The sequence below is a fragment of the Phoenix dactylifera genome, unplaced genomic scaffold, assembly GCF_009389715.1.
Source record: "Phoenix dactylifera cultivar Barhee BC4 unplaced genomic scaffold, palm_55x_up_171113_PBpolish2nd_filt_p 000666F, whole genome shotgun sequence".
Taxonomy (NCBI): domain Eukaryota; kingdom Viridiplantae; phylum Streptophyta; class Magnoliopsida; order Arecales; family Arecaceae; genus Phoenix; species Phoenix dactylifera.
In genome coordinates this window covers 179,500-201,573 of record NW_024068053.1, presented here as the reverse complement: position 1 = coordinate 201,573, position 22,074 = coordinate 179,500, and the positions used below count along the sequence as shown (strand labels likewise).

The following is a 22,074-nucleotide window of genomic DNA, read 5'->3' as shown; positions in this document are numbered from 1 at the left end:
GTGTGGGTGCCTAAGGGAACCAGCTACACTAACCAAGAAGGACCCAAGAAAACTTGGGTACCTAAGAGCTTCACATGATTATTTTGCAGGTATGCCTTGCAGCCGGGAGTAAAAAGAGAATGTGGTATCTTGATAGTGGTTGCTCAAGGCATATGACCGGTGACAAGAGCCTTTTCGTCACCTTGAAGTCAAAAGAAGGAGGAGTAGTCACATTTGGAAACAATGCTAAAGGTCAAATCATTGGTGTTGGTAAAATCTCCATATCACCCTCCTCATTTATTGACAATGTATTGTTAGTTAATGGACTAAAACATAATTTATTAAGTATAAGTCAATTTTGTGACAAGGGCTTTAAAGTGTCGTTTGAATCTTCACTATGCATAATTAGTAGTCCAGTTGACAATGAGATCATACTTACAGGACATAGGCATGGAAATGTTTACATGGTAGATCTTGATGATCTCACCATGAAGGATGGCCAATGTCTTGTAGCCATGGATGCCAAAGTCAATGAGACTAGTTGGTTATGGCATCGTAGGTTAGGGCATGCTAGCATGGATTTAATCTCTAAATTGATTACAAAAGATCTAGTCAAAGGACTACCAAAAATAGACTTTGAAAAGAACAAAATTTGTGCTGCATGTCAATTAGGAAAACAAACAAGAAGTTCTTTCAAGTCTAAGAACATAGTCTCAACATCAAAACCCCTAGAACTAATTCACATGGATTTGTTTGGACCCACTAGAACTGCTAGTCTAGGGGGTAAGAAATTTGGTCTTGTAATTGTTGATGATTTTTCACGTTTTACATGGGTTTCATTTCTTGCACATAAAGATGAGTCCTTTCTCGCTTTTATCAAGTTTCATAATAGGATTTCGAATGAACTTAATCTTAAACTAAAAGCAATTAGGAGTGATCATGGTACCGAGTTTGAAAATCAGCATTTTGAAAAATTTTGTGAAGAAAACGGTATCAATCACAATTTCTCGGCCCCTAGGACACCCCAACAAAATGGGGTGGTAAAAAGGAAGAATCGCACACTAGCAGATATGGCTCGTACCATGTTGTGCGAATCGGATCTACCAAAATATTTTTGGGCTGAAGCAATAAATACTGCATGTCATATTTTAAACCGTGCATTAGTCAGATCTATTTTAAAGAAAACACCTTATGAGTTGCTGAAAAATAAGAAGCCAAATATATGTTATTTTCATGTTTTCGGTTGTCGTTGCTTTATTTTAAACAATGGAAAGGACAATCTAAGTAAATTTAGTGCTAAATCAGATGAGGGGATCTTCTTAGGTTATTCCTCATCCAGTAGAGCATACAGGGTCTTCAACAAGAGAACTCTCATTGTTGAAGAATCCATTCATGTTGTTTTTGATGAAGTTAATGGAGATTCTTCTAGAAAAGAAGAAGATAGTGATGCAGGTATACTTGAAGACAGAATGAAGGAGTTCTCCATACAAGACAAACAACTTGAGGATGAAGTCAAGGAAGATACAATTCAGCAAGATGAAGAAGATCAACCCCAAGCAAGAAATCAAGATCTTCCGAGGGAATGGAGGTATGCACATGGTCATCCAAGGGATCTAATCCTTGGTGATCCTTCACAAGGGGTAAGGACAAGATCCTCTCTAAGAAATACTAGTAATTATTTTGCATTCGTTTCACAAATAGAGCCTAAATCACTAGAGGAAGCCGAAAAGGATGAAAATTGGATAAATGCTATGCAAGAGGAATTAAATCAATTTGATAGAAATCAAGTTTGGACTCTAATGAAAAGACCCCCTAATGTTTCAATTATAGGCCCTCATTTGCAAAAAAAATAAAAGGGAAAGAAAATGAAAGAGGTGCAAACTATTCATCTCTGTTTTGCTAATTTCATATGCAGGAATTTTAAAAATACCCAACATTTTTAGCCTGAGACATTGACTAGTGAAAATTTTGTCAAGGCTCACAAGAGTGTTTGTCATAAGATAACATATTGTCCACCTAATGTGACCCCTTCCCAATGCAGATCCAGTTAAAAAAACTGACTCTGCTCCAATTTCACAGTTATAAATACATTCGCAAGACACAACGGAACTAGATCCTAAATATAAGCAGTCAGTTTATATTGAAAATCTGGATTTTGGTGGTTTGGATCGGCTAGAATCTTGCCCTACCTAGTTGAATGCACATCTTCAGGAATATAGATATATTACACTGATATGACTATTCTCCATAATGTTCACAAAGGAAATAAAAAGGATGCCTTGGAAGTAAAAGTTACAGTCCATCTAGTCTTGCCCATTACCCAATTTCTTCACCAAATTCTCTTCATATAGATATCCCGAGGCAATATCTCTCACATTCTGACGTCAGCTAGCCTTAAAATTACATGCTAGTTTCAAAGTTAAACCAAGCATCAGATACTAGAGTGGAACACCAAATTAAAAGATATCAATGAAGTGCCAAAATTATATAATTATAATTCCAAAGTACAGCAAGTTTAAAATAGATTATATAAATATAATTCCAAAGTACCGACAGTTTAAAATTTATATAATTATAATGAAGTGCTCACCTGCAGTGAGTGCAGTTTGTAGTGTGCAGTGTGCTTGATGCACATCTCTGAAATGTTGTTTGGTGCATAAATCTAGTGCAGTTTGGCAGTGTTTAAGTGCTGCAGTTGTGTTCAGCGTGTATGTAGGTTAAGTGTTTTGGATGCTCGCCCATATTAACTGCTTGAGTGCAGTCTGTAGGCAGGTTGAAGATTCTGGATGGTCACGCATATGGATGCAAATGGGCCAGGCATGGGCTGTAAATGTGAAAAATCTTCAACAGGACTTGGCTGATGATCTGTACATATTGCACAGGCTGGCCAGTTTACATCCTTAGCCGTACACAAACCGAGACTGAGAGATGCTCACAAGCATGCACGCACAGCTGTATTTTAAACACAGCTGCAATACTACTTTGAAAAGTTCATCCATAGAATAAGTGAGACATCACCAGGGTCAATAAACCATCAATTAAAACAATCTTGACTTTCATGATATTATTTCTCTGGTCTGTTTGTTATGGCAGCTAACTATGCCAAGGGCCAAGATATAGTTTTATGTTTCAATTGTGTTTTTTGCTTGATAGGAGATCAGCTTTTCATATATTCCACTGGGAGATATCAATAGAAACATGGGGGGACGGGTAGGATTGAAGATAACCTGCTTTTATGATGGATATTAGGATGTTTGAAGTATAGTCTGTGTGTACTTTCATGTTTCTATTGCATATGTTTGTTGATATGATCTGAATGTGCTCCATCAGTTTAGTACCATCTGGAATCTAGATAATAGCAATAACAGACCATGTTCACAATATAGACAACTTCATGAAATTCAAAATTGTGATCCAGGGATGATTTCCATTAAGATTCCTCCACTCCTTCGTACCTTTGGCCGAAATCATGCCTCTTAAAGGAGGAGATATTTCTTTCGTTATGTGCAGTGGTGAATGGGCTAGGTCGGGCAATGAAATGCAAATGTGTGGCTCAGATATCTCATTAAGCCTGAATAACCATCAGCATTTAAATTTCATGCATACATATACTGTTATATATAGTACATATTGAATAATTATTGATAACTACGTACCATGTCATGTTCTTTATTGGTGCATTTTATCTTCTATCATGTTACAGACTTATTCCTCTTGATAAAAAAAAAAAAAAAAGAGCTACGAACTGTGTGCGGAACCGTTAAGCAGTTTGTGGTGGTCTTTGATTGTGACAGAGAAGTTTTATCTATATTATATACGATCATAAGTGTTATCTATACATGATGAATAATGTATAGCATTATAGTTTACTTGAATAGCTTTTGCTAAACTGAGTAGAATAGTGATTCTTTTTTTTTCTTTTTTGTAATCTCCACGAGTGGCAGAGTAATCATTTCCGCCAGTCACGGAACGAATGCAAGACATGCTTGTCAAACACTACTGCAATCACAGGACAAAGGCGACCTCGGCCAGTTCTTCCCTTAGATATCGATTTGACTATCAACCAACCATGCCTTATTCCAGAATAAAAAGGAAATGGTAGTTTGGCTGCAGGATAAGGAGGATAATTCCAGCTTATTCCGCACTATCCCCAAACGAATATGGGGATTATTACAGGAGGAAGCTTGGGTTAGCAGTTGAACTCACCTGAGCAAAGACTCGTACGGTAGCGAGGATCGCCCCTTTCCAGGAGAGTAGAATCTTACAAACTCCTCCTATAACGGATAAATGAATTTAATGACCAGATTATAAATTTATGAAACAGAGAAACTAGAACAAAATCCCTAAACAATCCGATTATAAAAACAAAAGAAAATCCAAAACATCCAAAATTTAAAGATCGAAGCAAGAGAAGAAGATCCCAAACCTGGCCTTGTCCCTGTCCTTGCCGGCTCCAAACTTCAAACGCCGCGTGAGTGCTCTGCGGCGGAGGAGGAGGAAGATGTCTACGGAGAGGAGGCCAACGGAGAGGGGGAGGAGGGGAAGGAGATGCGGCAGAGGAACGCGATTTGGGGTCGCTCGGCGGAGGGAATGGCTGAGATCGGTGAAAAGGGTTGAGGAGAGAGCTGGGAGTCGGTCGGCGTGAGCTAGCTAGGAATTTAGGGCTGCGGAGGGAGAAGGTCGATTGGGTTTTGTTGTGGGAGAGATAAAGTCCGACGACGCTTATAAGCGTCGTCGTGTTTTCCCGTTATGCCGGCACTTATAAGCGTCGGCATATGTTTTTTTACCGACGCTGAAGCGTCGGCGGTTACTGTGGCGAGAAAAAAATTAGCCGACACTTTTATCTAGCGTCGGCAATATAGAGACGGCAAAAACTATTTTTGTTGTAGTGGGGGATCGCATTTGCGATCCCTTGCTGCGCCCCTTCCAAAAGGGGCATTGGGCTGACTGGGGCCCAGTATCTCACATAATTGCACTAAATTTTGAATATAATATTGGATGTACATCTATTTATAGAGATTTACATATATATAATTAAGCTATATATTGTAATATATTTGTTGTTGTAAAGTAAACAAAAAGTATAGTGATTTCACCTCCTCTTTTTCTTTTTTTTTTTTTTCTTATCGTAGTATCAGAACTTTCTAGTCATCTACTACGATTGTCTTGAACCTACAGCAAACCTGTCCACATCTCTCGCCGCCGTATTTTTTTTTTTTTCCTCTGTCGCGTTCCTGCTCGGATCCTCCTAGTGAAACAGAGGGGCTTCTCAGATGTCACCTCGGTTCGCCGCCGTACTTTGCTGGTTCCTGCATCATTTTTCCAAAAAAAAAAAGGGAAAGGGTCAACACTTTTTCATGATAGTTGAAAAATGTAATATTTTATCCATGTCTCTTCGAGCACTACCACAAAGCTAACCTATTGGCTTTGGCCAAATCATCATTGCATATTTCCACTCCCTATGTTTATAAATACTCTCAGTTTAAGTAAGCAAACTCTTCTGGGTTTGGATTTTACTCTCTCTTCAGTAGAGAGAAGAAATATACTAGCTAAGCATGGGAGTCTGTTTGTATGGTTACACAAAAAAGAAAATATTGAAATAGCTTCTCCACCCAAAAATGTATAAAATATTTTTTTAAAAAAAGAAGCAGATCTATAGTATAAAACCCCTATATCAATAGCAATAGTTTCTAAGCTATTGAAATTTTCTCATTACCACTGGGCAGATGATTTTCAAGTATTCTTGGGTCATCTTGATGGATGGTAACTAGTTGATAAAATGATTCCCAAATTATTAATCTATTCATGAAATTTTCAGGGAAAAATCATGCATTTCATATTGAAGATGGCGGCAGCTGTAATGTTGTTCTTGCAATTGTTTATTGCAGGTTCAATCCTTGCATTACTTTACTTATATAGATATATAAATATATTAATAATTCACAATTCCATCTTTTCTTCTGACTTATGCGATTGAAATCTTTTTTGAACTTGTGGTGAAATTTTTGTATTTTTTTTCCCTGAACTTTGAATCCTTTCCGAATGCGAATGGTTCCCAACTTGTATTCACTCTCACTGGGTGAATCAACAACGTAGTTCATGAAGTCACCAAAAGCTAGATATTACGTCAGGTAACACTTTTCTCCCTACGGTTGTCTACACCTGAAATCTTCTCTTGATACGTCAGCCAATCAGTAGCCGAATGCTTTTGTTCAGATTTTTTTCAGAAATAACTCATATTTAATAGCAAGGTGTCTCTTAACTTTAGGTATAAAATTCACATCGAGGACCTGTTTGGACGTCTGGTCAGGCAGCGTGATGGATAAATTCTCCGTGGAAAAATATTTTAAGAAAAAGGAAATTCCTGTAGAGAGATGAGGCATCATCAATAGAGTGGAAAATTCAATACTGTAAAAGATTTCAGATCATAGAATCCTCAAAAATTAGGATAGTTTACGCCTTGCAGTGACTTCCAGACTTCCTGTATCGTAAAAATTATGGGATTGCACAAGTTAAAATTTCATACATTGGAGAATTTCTTTCTGTCAAATGGAAAAAAATATTCAATCACAATGCAAACTCCTGTCCAAGGCTGTAACAGCACCCATAAACTATTTGAGACTCTGTCATGCCCCGAGCCCGGAGAACGACAGATGTCGCACGCCCGCACGGTGGGCCGCACAGGCGTGCAAGGCAACAGAACATATCAAAGCAATCACAGATGTTTAAAGAGGGGTCGACTCGAGCAAGGCGGAGTCGACTCGAGAGGTGGCGGAGTCGACTCGAGCCTCAGCGGATGTGAAGTGATTGATTAAACCCCTATTTGATTTTGATGAGCTCAAAGCATTTGAATATATCTTATGTTATACTAATGAATTCAATCTAGTGTTTCAGGCAAATATTTATGTATTTTGAATTGAGTGCCTCAAGCTTTGGTTCAAAATAATTTGGACAAGTATTAGACTCTATTTGTACCAAAAGACTGAATCTAGAAGGCTTCGAGTCGACTCTAGAAGGCTTCGAGTCGACTCCAACGATTTGCGAGTCGACTTCCGACAGTTCCGAGTTGACTCCAAGGAGTAACAGATAGAAAGACAGAGCGATGGGTTTTAGACCCTATTACCGAGTCGACTCCAGGAGGATGCGACTCGACTCCGACGTTTGGCGAGTCGACTTCTAATTATGTCCGAGTCGACTCTCAGAGGAAAGCAGACTAAAAGACAGAGAACCAAAATGTCGAGTCATCTCCAGATGTTGGCGAGTCGACTCCAGGTTAGGTTCGAGTCGACTCCAAGACGAGAGAACACTTTAATTCAAATTTCAAACAGTGGATGAGTCGTCTCCAGTAAAGCATGAGTCGACTCCAGCAACAGCCGAGTCGACTCTAGATTGTGCGAGTCGACTCCAACCCCAACGGATATGTTGTCAGGTGTGCAGACTATGCAGAATGGCTGGAAATCAGTTTCTAACGGCTAGTTTCCGTTGAGAACTGTTTAAATAGATGCAGTGAACAGTAGTAGATAAGAAGAGAGTTACTCCATCTATGCATTAAGGCATTCTCTACCACCAAGAGTCTCTTGAGAGGAAAGACAAGCAAAAGAGGAAAGAAGCGCATTCAATTCATTCCAAGAAGTACTTTCTTCATATTCAAGGCTCTTCTTCTGACATCAACTCTTCAGCGCTTTCAAGAAGAGACCCAGAGTTCGAGAAGCCCCTACTTCCTTTTCCAAAAATTTGTTTGAGGGCTTCTAACCTTACTCTATTCATATTGTTCATATTTGCTTTTTAAGAAGCTTTTCTTGTATTCTTTCAAAACTGTATTTCTTAATTGATTCAATCAAGGGATTGAATCAAGAGTTGTAAGGTTTGTTGGTGAGCCAAGGGTAAAACCAACGGTGTAAGGGTTTTGATTGTGATCCCGGTAAAACAATCGGATGGTTCTAGTTGGTGAGCCTATAAAACCGGCCGAGTTCGTTGTGATCTCGTGAAAACAACAAGTTGGATTGTGAACTTGTCAAACAACCGGCTGTAATCCTAGGGATTATAGTGAACTCCCAAGTGCGGCTTGGGGAGTGGACGTAGGAGCAAGAGTTGACTCCGAACCACTATAAAATTTTCTTATATTTGCATTGGTTATTTGTCTCTTCCGCTCTCCCTTGTCAAGTAATCTATTTAGCCTGCTTGTATCAGATTTAATCAATTACTAATTAAGTTTTTAATTTGTCAATAATTTATTAAAACCCAATTCACCCCCCCTCTTGAGTTGTCTCCTTGGGCAACAAGTAGTATTAGAGCAGGTGCTCTCATATCGATTGGTGTTCCAATCTTTTAACAGATTCAAAGATCAAAATAACAACCCCATTTGAATCTTCTCTTAGTGAGGGGCAATCCAGTCACAGGCCTCCATTGTTTAATGGAGCAAATTATACCTATTGGAAGGCTAGAATGAGAATATTCATCCAAGCCCAAGATTATGATGTTTGGAACATCATAGTTAATGGACCACATATTCCTTCTATCTATGTTGATAACGTTGCCATACCCAAGCTTGAAAAATATTGGGATGATAATGATAGAAGGAAGGCACAACTGAATGCTAAAGCAATGAATATTCTTTATTGTGCCTTAGACCCTAATGAATTCAATAGAATCTCTACTTGCAACTCTGCAAAAGAGATATGGGACAGACTTGAAGTGATCCATGAGGGCACAAATCAAGTTAAAGAAACTAAAATTAATATGTTAGTTCATAAATATGAACTATTTAAAATGGAATCCAATGAAACCATCTCTTGTATGTTTACTAGATTCACTGATATTGTCAATGGCCTAAAAAGCCTTGGCAAAAGCTATACTAACAGTGATCTTGTCAGAAAAATTCTTCGCTCCTTACCAAAGTCATGGAAAGCCAAAGTCACTGCAATCCAAGAAGCAAGGGACTTAAACAAGCTGCCACTTGAGGAGCTTCTTGAATTCCTAATGACACATGAGCTAACTATGAAACAACACAGCGAAGAAGAAACATCTTATAAGAAATAGGTAATTGCTCTCAAATCTACATTTTCTAACAAGGATTTATCTTGCAGTAGCAGTAGTGAAGAGGAAGACAGTGAGGGAGATGAAGAAGAGGCTCTTCTCGTGCAGAAGTTTAGAAAATTCATCAACCGGAAGAAGCCCTCGCATCGTAAGAGAGTTTCCTCAAACTTTCACAATATGGATAAAGGTAAGAAAAGGAAAAGTGAGAAAATTGGTTGTTATGAATGCAAGAAGCTGGAACATTTCAGAGCTGACTGTGCCTTGCTGAAGAAGGGCAATAAATACAAGAGAAGAAGGCTCTTGTTTCCACCTTGTCAGACTCTAATCAATCGTCATCATCATCGGATTAGGAACAAGAGGAAAAGGCCATTCTTTGCTTCATGGCAAATGATAATGAGGTAACATCTGAAGTTCATTTAGAATTTACTTTTGATGAATTGTATGATGCCTTTAATGAGTTAATGGATGAGTATAAATCCTTAACCCTTAAAAACAAGATTTGAGGCTGACTAATAAAACCTATAGTCATAAAAATGATAATCTGATTAAGAAAAGGATTCCATTGTTAAGAAGAATTTAGAACTTAAAATAAGTAACCAACTGTTAACTCAAAAGAACAGTACCTTAATTAAAGACAAAGAAAGGTTAACTAAAGAGATTTCAGAACTTAAGAACAGTAATGAACTCTAAAAGATAATCTTACAAAAGACTTAAGCTTACTAAAAACAGAAAATAGAACTTAACAAAGAACTTGAAAAATACAAACCTATTGTAGAGAAGTTTATATATAGTTCTGAAAAATTTAGAAATGATTCTTAATAGTCAAAGAGCTGTATTTAATAGAGCTGGTTTAGGGTATAAGCCTAAGAATAAGTAAAAATTTCTTAAAATTTTTTTTATAAAAGTCGCGGAAGGTAAAACTGTAAATGTAACTTGTTTTTGCTGTGGAAAAGTAGGACATAAAGCTAACATATGTAACCATAGAAAAATAAAAACTAAACGAAAAATTAAAAAGGTTGGGTTCCAAAGGAATCAATATAACTAATCATGAAGGACCCAAAAAAACTTGGATACCTAAGATTGTATGATTTCTTTGTGTAGGAATGTCTTGCAGCCAAGGTCAATAAAAATTGTTGGTACTTGGATAGTGGCTGCTCAAGATACATGACGGGTGACAAGGAGCAATTCTTCATCCTAGAACATAAGAAAGGAGGTGTGGTGATTTTTGGAGATAATAACCAAGATCACATCATGGATATCGGTAAGATACTAATTATACCTTCAACCTTTATTGATAATGTTCGGTTTGTAAATGGTCTTTAGCACAATTTACTTAGCATTAGTCAATTATGCGATAAAGATTTTGACATATTATTTAAGCCATCTACGTGCATCATAACCAACTCAACTGACAATAGCTTAGTTTTCAAAGGACTAAGACGTGGTAATGTTTATGTAGTAGATCTTGATGATCTTGCTAAAAAACAGCCATTGCTTAGTAGCTAACGATATTAAACCAAGTGAGACAAGTTGGTTATGCATCGTAAATTAGGTCATGCAAGCATGGACACATTATCTAAATTAATTAAAAGAGATTCTGTGATTGGTTTGCCTAAGCTGAAATTTGAGAAAAACAAGATATGTAAAGCATGTCAATTTGACAAACAATCTAGAAGCTCTTTTAAGTCTATAAATTGTGTTTCTACTTCTAGACCCCTTGAATTACTTCACATGGATCTTTTTGGACCTACTAGGACTACAAGCCTTGGTGGAAACAAGTATGGACTTGTCATAGTAGATGATTTCTCTAGATACACATGGGTCATATTTTTAGCTCATAAGGATGAAGCATTTTCAGTTTTTAAGAAATTTCATAAGAAAGTAACAAATGCAAAATATAGTTCAGTTATAGCAATTAGAAGTGATCATGGAACAGAATTCGAAAATCATCTATTTGATGAATTCTACAGTAAAAAGGGAATAACTCATAATTTTTCTGCACCTAGAATACCACAGCAAAATGGAGTTGTGGAAAGAAAGAATAGAACCCTAGAGGAAATAGCTAGGACCATGTTGTGTGAAAGTGATCTTCCAAAGTATTTTTGGAGAAGCTATTAACACAGCATGTCATATAATAATAGAGTCTTATTAAGACCAATCATAAAGAAAACACCTTACGAACTTTGGAGAGATAGGAAGCCCAAAGTAAGCTACTTTCATATATTCGGGTGTAGGTATTTCATTCATAATAATGGCAAAGATAACCTAGGTAAATTTGATTCTAAATCAGATGAAGGTATCTTTCTGGGATACTCTTCATCAAGTAAGGCTTATAGGATCTTCAACAAAAGAATCCTTGTTATTGAAGAATCCATTCATGTTGTTTTTGATGAGTCTAATGATGCTTTCTCCAGCAAGAAAGTAGTATTTGATGATGATGCAGGAATAATTAAAGAAAGATGGTTGACATGATCTTACAAGAGAATGAACCAAGCAAATTGAAGAGGACTTCAACAAGCCAAGAGATAATGGCTGAACATGGGCTAGTAAGGCTTGGAGGTATGCTTACGGTCATCCTAAAGAGTTAATCCTAGATGATCCATCTCAGCCTGTTAGAACTAGAGCCTCTCTTAGAAATTTAAATAATCATCTTGCGTTTGTTTCACATTAAGAACCTAAAAACTTTGATGAAGCTGAAAGTGATGTAAATTGGATAAATGCTATGCAAGAGGAACTTAACCAATTTATAAAAAACTGTTGGGAATTGTATCCTAAATATCAATCGTCAGCATGTTGATGATTAAATGAATTGACAAATTAATAAAGTATTTTTTGGCATTATTCATCATTTTACATCTTCAAATGAACTCTTATATGATGAAGTCCTTAGGACTTATTAATGATAAAGGAGGACTTATCTTCGAGTCCTTAAACTAGTTCGCGACCAAATGATATGTTGTTACAAGGACGACAGCATTATCAAGATTAGGTCGTTGTGTGACATATACGTTGGTTGTCCTCTTAACCAAGGAGTGTGGAGACACTGGTATGCCACACAGGTGAAGTGTAGGAGTATATTTCACTGAACGTGACCAATTTCGGAACGCTATACTGTCAAGAGATGTTCCGAGTGGATATGGGTATAAGTTTGGCCCTCTGACCTAAGACCGCAACTTGTGACTAGCAAGCAACTCATTGTACTTTGGTACCGGACTACCTGGATTTCTAATTCAGTGACGGAAGGTCACTGGGTGCAGTCAAGTATTTGCGTAGTCAGTTGTGAGTCGAGATGGAATTGACCCCTCCTGGAAATAGGAGATAATGTCTTGTGATTAATTTAGCAAAACCTTGGCCAGGGTAATCCCAGTGAGGAGTCACGGGATATCTAAAGTTAATCACATAATGGATGTACTAATTATGGGGTTGACAGTGAGCTCTAAGTCATCCTGGCATTAGGAGTCAAAGGGATTGAATTATACAGTAACCATAGTTCAGGGTTCCAGAATATTTGCTTCGCATATATTCGGCCTATTCGGACGTCGGGTACCATTGCTAGATGGTCACATCGATTAGTGTAGAAAGTCGTTCCTATACTACCGGCTTAGGTTCGAACCTATGAGGTCACACGCATAGAAGATTCCTGATTGATCAAGAAGGCTGATGAATGATTAAGAATCATTCAGGGGTAATTTGGTCAATTCGATTGGCAAATTATCTTATAAAATAATTAAAGTAATTATCGGAGGATTAATTAGTAATTAGATTGCTAATGAACTCAATTGGATTGAGTAATTAGACTAAGGATGAGCCAAATTGAATTAGATTCAATTCTGGGCTCAATCAGGGTTTTTGACCTGATTGGATTAGGTCTGAATCAAGAGGACTTAGGTTGACCAAATTAAATTAGATTAAATTTGTGCTTAATTAGGGATTGACATAATTGGATTAGGTTCAACCCATGGTAATTGGATCATTCTAATTGTTAGGATTTAATTAAATTAAATGGGTTTGATCTGAAACTGTTCGGATCTTGAAATCCACTTGTCACATATCCATGCATGGCGCCATAAATTGATTTTTAATATGATTAAAAATTAATTTAATTTATTTAATGGTGCCATGGGACACTTGGCAACATCAGGGACCTCTTTCATCATTAGATGGGTCGAAATGGAGAGATAAATTCATGAAAAAAATTGGATAAGATCAAATTCTCTCTCTTCATGACATATGTCATCCTTATCTTTATCTCACTTCTAATTAAGGTTGAATTTCGAATTTAATCATCACAAAATCACCACGTGACCCTCTAATCTGTTTGGGGGCATGGGAATTTCGAAATTGAAAGAGAAAAGTGGCAACATGATGAATGGTTTAGATTAGATCAAGCTTCATCATGTAATGGCACATAAATTTGAATTTTGAATTCAAAATTCAAAATCCCACAAAATCCTCCACAAATATGGGATGGTTGGCATGAAGTTAGGTAGGAGAGCAACATTAAAAGGACCTCCATCATCTGGTGGTCGAATTCAAGGAAAAAAGAGAGAAAAAGAAGAAGAAAAAAGGGAAAAGAAAAGAGAGGAACCCTAGTTCATGCATGGAAAAAATTCTGCATTCAATCTAGCTGACTTCTTCCTCCTCTAAGTCCATCGCGCCATTAGTGTTAGGGGTCCCTGATAAGAGTCTTTAGATCAGATCTAAGTCCTCTTCAATCCCTTTAAACCTTTCCTCCAAGTTCTTCCAAGAAGGCGGATCAAAAGTTGATAGCATTTGGAAGATCAAATTTCAGCCTCAAGAAATTCTGCGCAAGCTAGCACTTCCGCAGGATTGGATCTCTTCAGAAACTTCGCGTGGACTTCTCGTAGAGGCCATTCGTGTGCGTGGCTGCGAAGTCGAGGATCAGATCCACAAGTTTCATCCATCATAAAAGGTATTAATCCTACATTAATCTTTCATTATGGTGTCAAGATCTAGGTCTGATTCTCCGAGGTTTTACCCTCTTTTGGGGCTCCTCACGGAGATATCTCCAGAATCCATTCAATGGATATTCGGAGATTAATCGAAATAGAGTTCTTAAGTTTCAGATCTGATAGTTAATCATGTATGAAAGTTTTAGCATAATTGTTTAAACGATTCCGGCATAATCCTATGTGTTCTTAAGGTGCTGATTTCTAGATTTGATCTTGTAAGCATGCATGAATTAAATTGTTTGATTCGATTTTTCACTGCGTTTTAAAACTTAAAAAGAACTACGTATGGCTTGATCCCCCTTATGAAGGGGTACGTAGGCAACCCGATCAGGTTCAGCCATGGTTTAAAAAAAAAAAAAAAAATCAGCATGCTTAACACCGAAGAACCTAGGATAAACTTTCAGTGGTATCAGAGCCAGGTTCATGTTTAAACTTTTATGTTTTAATTTTTTGTAATTAAATCTGAAATCATGAGCATGCTTAGATTAGATCTAAAGTATTATTTTATGATTGATTTAATTGCTGATTATGCATGATTAACTAGATCTGAAATTTTGGATGCATATGCATGTTTGTGTTAAGATTTGTAACATAAATAAATCTGAAATCATAATATTATTTAGATTAGATCTAAATAAAATTTATGATTCATATGATCTCTGATTTTAATGAACAAATCAGATCTGAAAATAAAAGTGAAAAAACAAATACATAAGATGTATGTTGTTTGTATTAATTCATGTTGTTATGTATATGTGATGCATGAACATTAAATATAATGACTTAAACATGAATTAAATCTGATTACATGTGATTAATTACAAAAACTCAGATCTGAAAATATATTTTAAGAACTGAAAGATTGTAATTAATATGTAATTAAAAATAAATATGCAATGATCAAACTTTCATAAGTCTAAACTTAATTGAAAATTAAGTGTTATGAAATAGAATTGTAACTCAATTAATTGACATTGCATAATTATTTGGGCATATGGGTTAGCTTGAATCAAGTTTTTAGGATTGGGTTAGACCTAAGGTTAGAATCATACATGGACAAATAGAATTAATTGATCAAATCTAATTAAGTAGCAATTAGATTAGGTCAAGAAAATTCTAGGTCAATTTACAATAGTTGTAGATGGATCAAGTCCATGTCTTTGATTAGACCAAGATGGAACTTGATTTAGGCTCAGAGGTGTAGCCGGAGTCATTTAAGTAATCAAATCGAAATTGATTAACCAGTCGGTGTCTAAGGTAAGTTTGGCAGTTTTGACCGGTGGTTTTTAGTTGGGAGCTACTCGCACTGATTCGTCTTTGTCGAGTTAATGGCATATCCCTTCCACCGATCTCACTTACCTGGCCGACATGGTCAATCACATTTTGATTGGATCACTTAATGATTCGAGTTAGCCCCATGCCTATAAGGAAATCAGTTTGACTGATTTAGGTGCCTCCTTAACCGGTTTGAGTCTAATCTGATTTGGTGAAGTCAGTGGGAGAAATTAGACTAACCAGATCTTCTTATCTATCCTAATTAAGAAATCCTCTAAAATTATTAGGTCCTTAAAATGAAATGGTTATGGGGATAACTAGGTCATAGCCTCCCATTAAGTTGGGTGATAATGGGTCCAATATTTTGATAATTATTGGAGGCGCGACACGCCTGGTACTTATCAAGCATTGGAATTGTCATTCAATATATGATGAGTTAAGTGTACCTTCAATAGGCGGTCAGGTGAGCCGAGCCACACTTGGGCTTGGTCGTCTATTAGTTGATTAGACTTAACCCTATCAATTAATGGTTGGACCTGACTAGGGTATTCAGTGGAGGCGCCACACGCCTGCCGAAGAACCTAGGGCAAAATTATCACTAGAAGTTGCTTGGTGAAGCAACTGGTTTAGAACCTACCAATAGGTGCATATAGGTTAGCCGAGCCACACTCGGGCCTATATGCGATCTATTGGGTTCTAGTGCCCACTAAAGAATTAGGAGTAATTTTTCGAATTGGAGGTAGAGGCTACCAATTTGTATAAAATAGTGGGAGTATCTTTAGACTAAAGTCCAAGTCTACTGTGTTTAGTCAATTCATATACTAATAGCCAAATTTTCTTTTATGTAGAAATGGCTACAAGTTTGTCACTTCGCTCATTATTTGATAATGACAAGTTGACTGGTCCCACTTCAATAATTGGTATAGAAAGCTGAAAACTTAGCATAGTCAGACCAAAAGGATTAAGAATGACCAAAGTCAGGCAGAATGCTTCTATTGTAAGAAGCAGGGGCATTGGAAGAGAAATTGTCTTCAGTACCTTACCTCACTTGACCCGAACAGGCTAAGCAAGAGAAAGGGCTATCAGTTGCTGATCAAGGTATTTATATGATAACACCTTGTAATTTCTCTATATGTGATAATTCGACTTGGGTATTAGATACTGGAAGTCCGTTTAATATATGCAATTCATTGCAAGGACTTCAAGTCAATGAGAGATTTGAAAACAGCGAGAGATTTCTGAATGTTGGAGATGGAAGATCTGTTCCAGTTCTAGCTTTAGGAAATCTCAAACTTATTTTCAATTCTTATGTAGTTGTTTTGAGTGATTGTCACTATTGTCCTACATTCTTATTGAATGTAATTTCCGTAGGCCTTTTGGCCATGAACGGTTATGAAATTTCAATAAAGAAATGTTCTTGTGATATAATTATGAATGGACAATTGAGCAATGGCATCTACTTGTTATCACAACCTGTTAATGTAATGTACACGTCAAGTAAGCGTCCTAGAATAGATAATGTCATGGATGTCTACCTTTGGCATCATAGGCTAGGTCATATTAACAAGAACAGGATGAACAGGTTAAGTAAAGAGGAAATCCTCAATGTTTAATGATTGTGAATCATTGACAACCTGTGACTCATGTCTTCTTGGTAAGATGACCAAAATCACCTTTTACCGGAAAAGGTGAATGAGCCAGTGACTTATTGACCCTTGTACATTCTGATGTATGTGGGCCAATGAGCACAAATGCTAGAGGTGGGTATTCATATTTCATTACGTTTACAGACGACCTTTCTAGGTATGGTTATGTCTATTTAATGAGACATAAATCTGAATCATTTGAAATGTTCAAATTATATCGTAATGAAGTAGAAAAACAAACTGGAAAGAGTATTAAAACTCTTCGATCAGATCGAGGAGGTGAATACCTCACCAGTGAGTTTTTGACATATCTAGGAGAAAATAGAATTCTCTCTCAATGGACTCCTCCTGGTACACCACAGTATAACGGTGTATCAGAAAGGAGAAATCGAACTCTATTAGAATGGTTCGATCCATGATGGGGTTTGCTGATCTGCCCATATCCTTTTGGGGATATGCTCTTGAGTCAGCCTGCTACATTCTAAATAAGGTTCCAAGTAAGTCTGTAAATAAAACACCACATGAGATGTGGACTGGACGTAAGTCGATGCTCTCTCACCTTAGGTTTGGGGGTGTCCGGCGTACGTCAAATGTTTGAAGACAGACAAACTTGAACCCAAGTCTGACAAATATTTCTTTGTTGGTTATCCTAAAGAAACTAAGGATATTACTTCTACTTTGCTAAAGAATAAAAGTTGTTCGTAAGCAATAGAGCTGTTCTTAGAAAAAGAATTCCTTAGTGAAGGAACTAAAAGCTCTAATGTTGAGCTTAGGGAACTTCAACATGTAGAAGATTTGACACCATCTACTGAACTAGTTGAGTCGGATTTGATTAGATCAGATCCAGAACCCATATTAGATGCACCATTAAGGCAATCGGGTAGAGTACCACGTCAGCCGGACAGATACTACAGTTTCTTGGTCCGGGACAGGGATCCTATCGAACTTGATGAAAATGATGAGGATCCGATCACATATATGGATGCAATGCAGAGGTATGACTCTGATAAATGGCTTGGAGCCATGCAATCCGAATTGGAATCCATGAAGGTCAATGATGTATGGACATTAGTTGACCCACCCGAAGGGATTAAACCCATAGGGTGTAAGTGGATTTTCAAAAGAAAACGGGGCGCAGACGGAAAAGTAGAGACTTATAAAGCCCGTCTGGTTTGCCAAGGGATATCGTAAACATTATGGTATTGACTATGACGAGACATTTTCTCCTGTGGCAATGCTCAAATCCATTCGGATTATGCTTGCGATAGCAGCACACTTAGATTATGAGATCTGGCAGATGGATGTTAAAACCACTTTTCTAAATGGAGATTTAGAGAGGAGGTGTATATGATGCAACCTGAAGGTTTTATATCTGCAGATGAGTCTAAGGTGTGCAAGCTTCAAAAATCTATTTATGGATTAAAGCAAGCTTCACGGAGTTGGAACATATGATTTGATAAGGTGATCAAATCATATGGCTTCATTAAGAATGAAGAGAAACCTTGCATTTATAAATGGGCAAATGGTTCAGTTATCATATTTCTTGTTTTGTATGTGGATGACATTCTTTTAATCGGGAATGACATTCCTGCATTACAAGGAATAAAGGTTTGGCTATCATCTCAATTTGCCATGAAGGATTTGGGAGAAGCATCTTACATCCTAGGGATGAAGATCTATAGAGATAGATCTAAAAGATTGCTTGGATTATCCCAATCCACATACATTGATACTATACTGAAGAGGTTCAGTATGATTAATTCCAAGAAAGGCTATCTTCCAATGGGCCATGGAATTAACCTCTCTAAAAGGGATTGTCCGACAACCTCTCAAGAAAGAGAGAGTATGGATAGAATTCCATATGCTTCGGCAGTGGGATCTATAATGTATGCCATGACATGTACTAGACCAGACGTGGCATACTCACTAGGAGTAGTGAGCAGATACCAGTCTGATTCAGGTAGCAACCACTGGAAGGTTGTAAAAAACCATCCTTAAGTATTTGAGAAATACTAAAGATCAGTGGCTGGTCTACGGTGATTCTGACTTAAAACTTGAGGGATATACCGACTCAAGTTTTCAGTCAGATCAAGATGATAGAAAGAGTGTGTCGGGATATATCTTTACTCTTAAGGGTGGGGCCATCTGCTGGAAGAGTTCCAAGCAGCATACAGTGGCAGATTCTACATGTGAAGCAGAATATATCGCAGCATCTGATGCAGCCAAGGAAGCCGTATGGTTGCGCAAGTTCATCACCGAGCTGGGAGTGGCCCCTTCCATTGATGGTCCAGTTCCTATATTTTGTGATAACACTGGAGCCATAGCTCAGGCAAAGGAACCTAAAGCACATCAGCGGACCAAGCATATTCTGCGACGCTATCATCTGGTTCGAGAGATTATAGAACGAGGTGATATTGATCTTCAGAAGATTGATACAAAAGAAAATCTGGCTGACCCATTTACCAAAGTCCTCGGCATTAAAGAGTTCAACGAACACAAGTCGAAAATGGGTATTAGATACTGTGCCGATTGGCTTTAGGCTAAGTGGGAGTTGTTGGGAATTGTATCCTAAATGTCAATCGTCAGCATGTTGATGATTAAATGAATTGACAAATCAATAAAGTATTTTTTGGCATTATTCATCATTTTACATCTTCAAATGAACTCTTATATGATAAAGTCCTTAGGACTTATTAATGATAAAGGAGGATTTATCTTCGAGTCCTTAAACTAGTTCGCGACCAAATGATATGTTGTTACAAGGACGACAGCATTATCAAGATTAGGTCGTTGTGTGACATATACGTTGGTTGTCCTCTTAACCAAGGAGTGTGGAGACACTGGTATGCCACACAGGTGAAGTGTAGGAGTATATTTCACTGAACGTGACCAATTCCGGAACGCTCTACTGTCAAGAGATGTTCCGAGTGGATATGGGTATAAGTTTGGCCCTCTGACCTAAGACCGCAACTTGTGACTAGCAAGCAACTCATTGTACTTTGGTACCGGACTACCTGGATTTCTAATTCAGTGACGGAAGGTCACTGGGTGCAGTCAAGTATTTGCGTAGTCAGTTGTGAGTCGAGATGGAATTGACCCCTCCTGGAAACAGGAGATAATGTCTTGTGATTAATTTAGCAAAACCTTGGCCAGGGTAATCCCAGTGAGGAGTCACGGGATATCTAAAGTTAATCACATAATGGATGTACTAATTATGGGGTTGACAGTGAGCTCTAAGTCATCCTGGCATTAGGAGTCAAAGGGATTGAATTATACAGTAACCATAGTTCAGGGTTCCAGAATATTTGCTTCGCATATATTCGGCCTATTCGGACGTCGGGTACCATTGCTAGATGGTCACATCGATTAGTGTAGAAAGTCGTTCCTATACTACCGGCTTAGGTTCGAACCTATGAGGTCACACGCATAGAAGATTCCTGATTGATCAAGAAGGCTGATGAATGATTAAGAATCATTCAGGGGTAATTTGGTCAATTTGATTGGCAAATTATCTTATAAAATAATTAAGGTAATTATCGGAGGATTAATTAGTAATTAGATTGCTAATGAACTGAATTGGATTGAGTAATTAGACTAAGGATGAGCCAAATTGAATTAGATTCAATTCTGGGCTCAATCAGGATTTTTGACCTGATTTGGATTAGGTCTCAATCAAGAGGACTTAGGTTAACCAAATTAAATTAGATTAAATTTGTGCTTAATTAGGGATTGACCTAATTGGATTAGGTTCAACCCATGGTAATTGGATCATTCTAATTGTTAGGATTTAATTAAATTAAATGGGTTTGATCTGAAACTGTTCGGATCTTGAAATCCACTTGTCACATATCCATGCATGGCGCCATAAATTAATTTTTAATATGATTAAAAATTAATTTAATTTATTTAATGGTGCCATGGGACACTTGGCAACATCAGGGACCTCTTTCATCATTAGATGGGTCGAAATGGAGAGATAAATTCATGAAAAGAATTGGATAAGATCAAATTCTCTCTCTCATGACATATGTCATCCTTATCTTTATCTCACTTCTAATTTAAGGTTGAATTTCGAATTTAATCATCACAAAATCACCACGTGACCCTCTAATCTGTTTGGGGGCATGGGAATTTCGAAATTGAAAGAGGAAAGTGGCAACATGATGAATGGTTTAGATTAGATCAAGCTTCATCATGTAATGGCACATGAATTTGAATTTTGAATTCAAAATTCAAAACCCCACAAAATCCTCCACAAATATGGGATGGTTGGCATGAAGTTAGGTAGGAGAGCAACATTAAAAGGACCTCCATCATCTGGTGGTCGAATTCAAGGAAAAAAGAGAGAAAAAGAAGAAGAAAAAAGGGAAAAGAAAAGAGAGGAACCCTAGTTCATGCATGGAAAAATTCTGCATTCAATCTAGCTGACTTCTTCCTCCTCTAAGTCCATCGCGCCATTAGTGTTAGGGGTCCCTGATAAGAGTCTTTAGATCAGATCTAAGTCCTCTTCAATTTCTTTAAACCTTTCCTCCAAGTTCTTCCAAGAAGGCGGATCAAAAGTTGATAGCGTTTGGAAGATCAAATTTCAGCCTCAAGAAATTCTGCGCAAGCTAGCACTTCCGCAGGATTGGATCTCTTCAGGAACTTCGCGTGGACTTCTCGTAGAGGCCATTCGTGTGCGTGGATGCGAAGTCGAGGATCAGATCCACAAGTTTCATCCATCATAAAAGGTATTAATCCTACATTAATCTTTTATTATGGTGTCAAGATCTAGGTCTGATTCCCCGAGGTTTTACCCTCTTTTGGGGCTCCTCACGGAGATATCTCCAGAATCCATTCAATGGATATTCGGAGATTAATCGAAATAGAGTTCTTAAGTTTCAGATCTGATAGTTAATCATGCATGAAAGTTTTAGCATAATTGTTTAAACGATTCCGGCATAATCCTATGTGTTCTTAAGGTGCTGATTTCTAAATTTGATCTTGTAAGCATGCATGAATTAAATTGTTTGATTCGATTTTCCGCTGCATTTTAAAACTTAAAAAGAACTACGTTTGGCTTGATCCTCCTTATGAAGGGGTACGTAGGCAACCCGATCAGGTTCAGCCATGGTTTTAAAAAAAAAAAAAATCAGCATGCTTAACACCGAAGAACCTAGGATAAA

At 37.4% G+C, this 22,074-nt stretch overlaps 1 long non-coding RNA gene across 1 annotated transcript; it reads right to left on the bottom strand.

Annotated features, from left to right (window-relative positions):
• Positions 1–4,183: 4,183 nt before the first annotated feature.
• On the bottom strand, positions 4,184–4,592 carry LOC120106856. The gene is made up of 2 exons (XR_005508854.1): positions 4,406–4,592; positions 4,184–4,253 (listed from the first exon to the last, which is right to left on the bottom strand). It is a non-coding gene; the product is annotated as an uncharacterized LOC120106856 (long non-coding RNA).
• Positions 4,593–22,074: the final 17,482 nt, after the last annotated feature.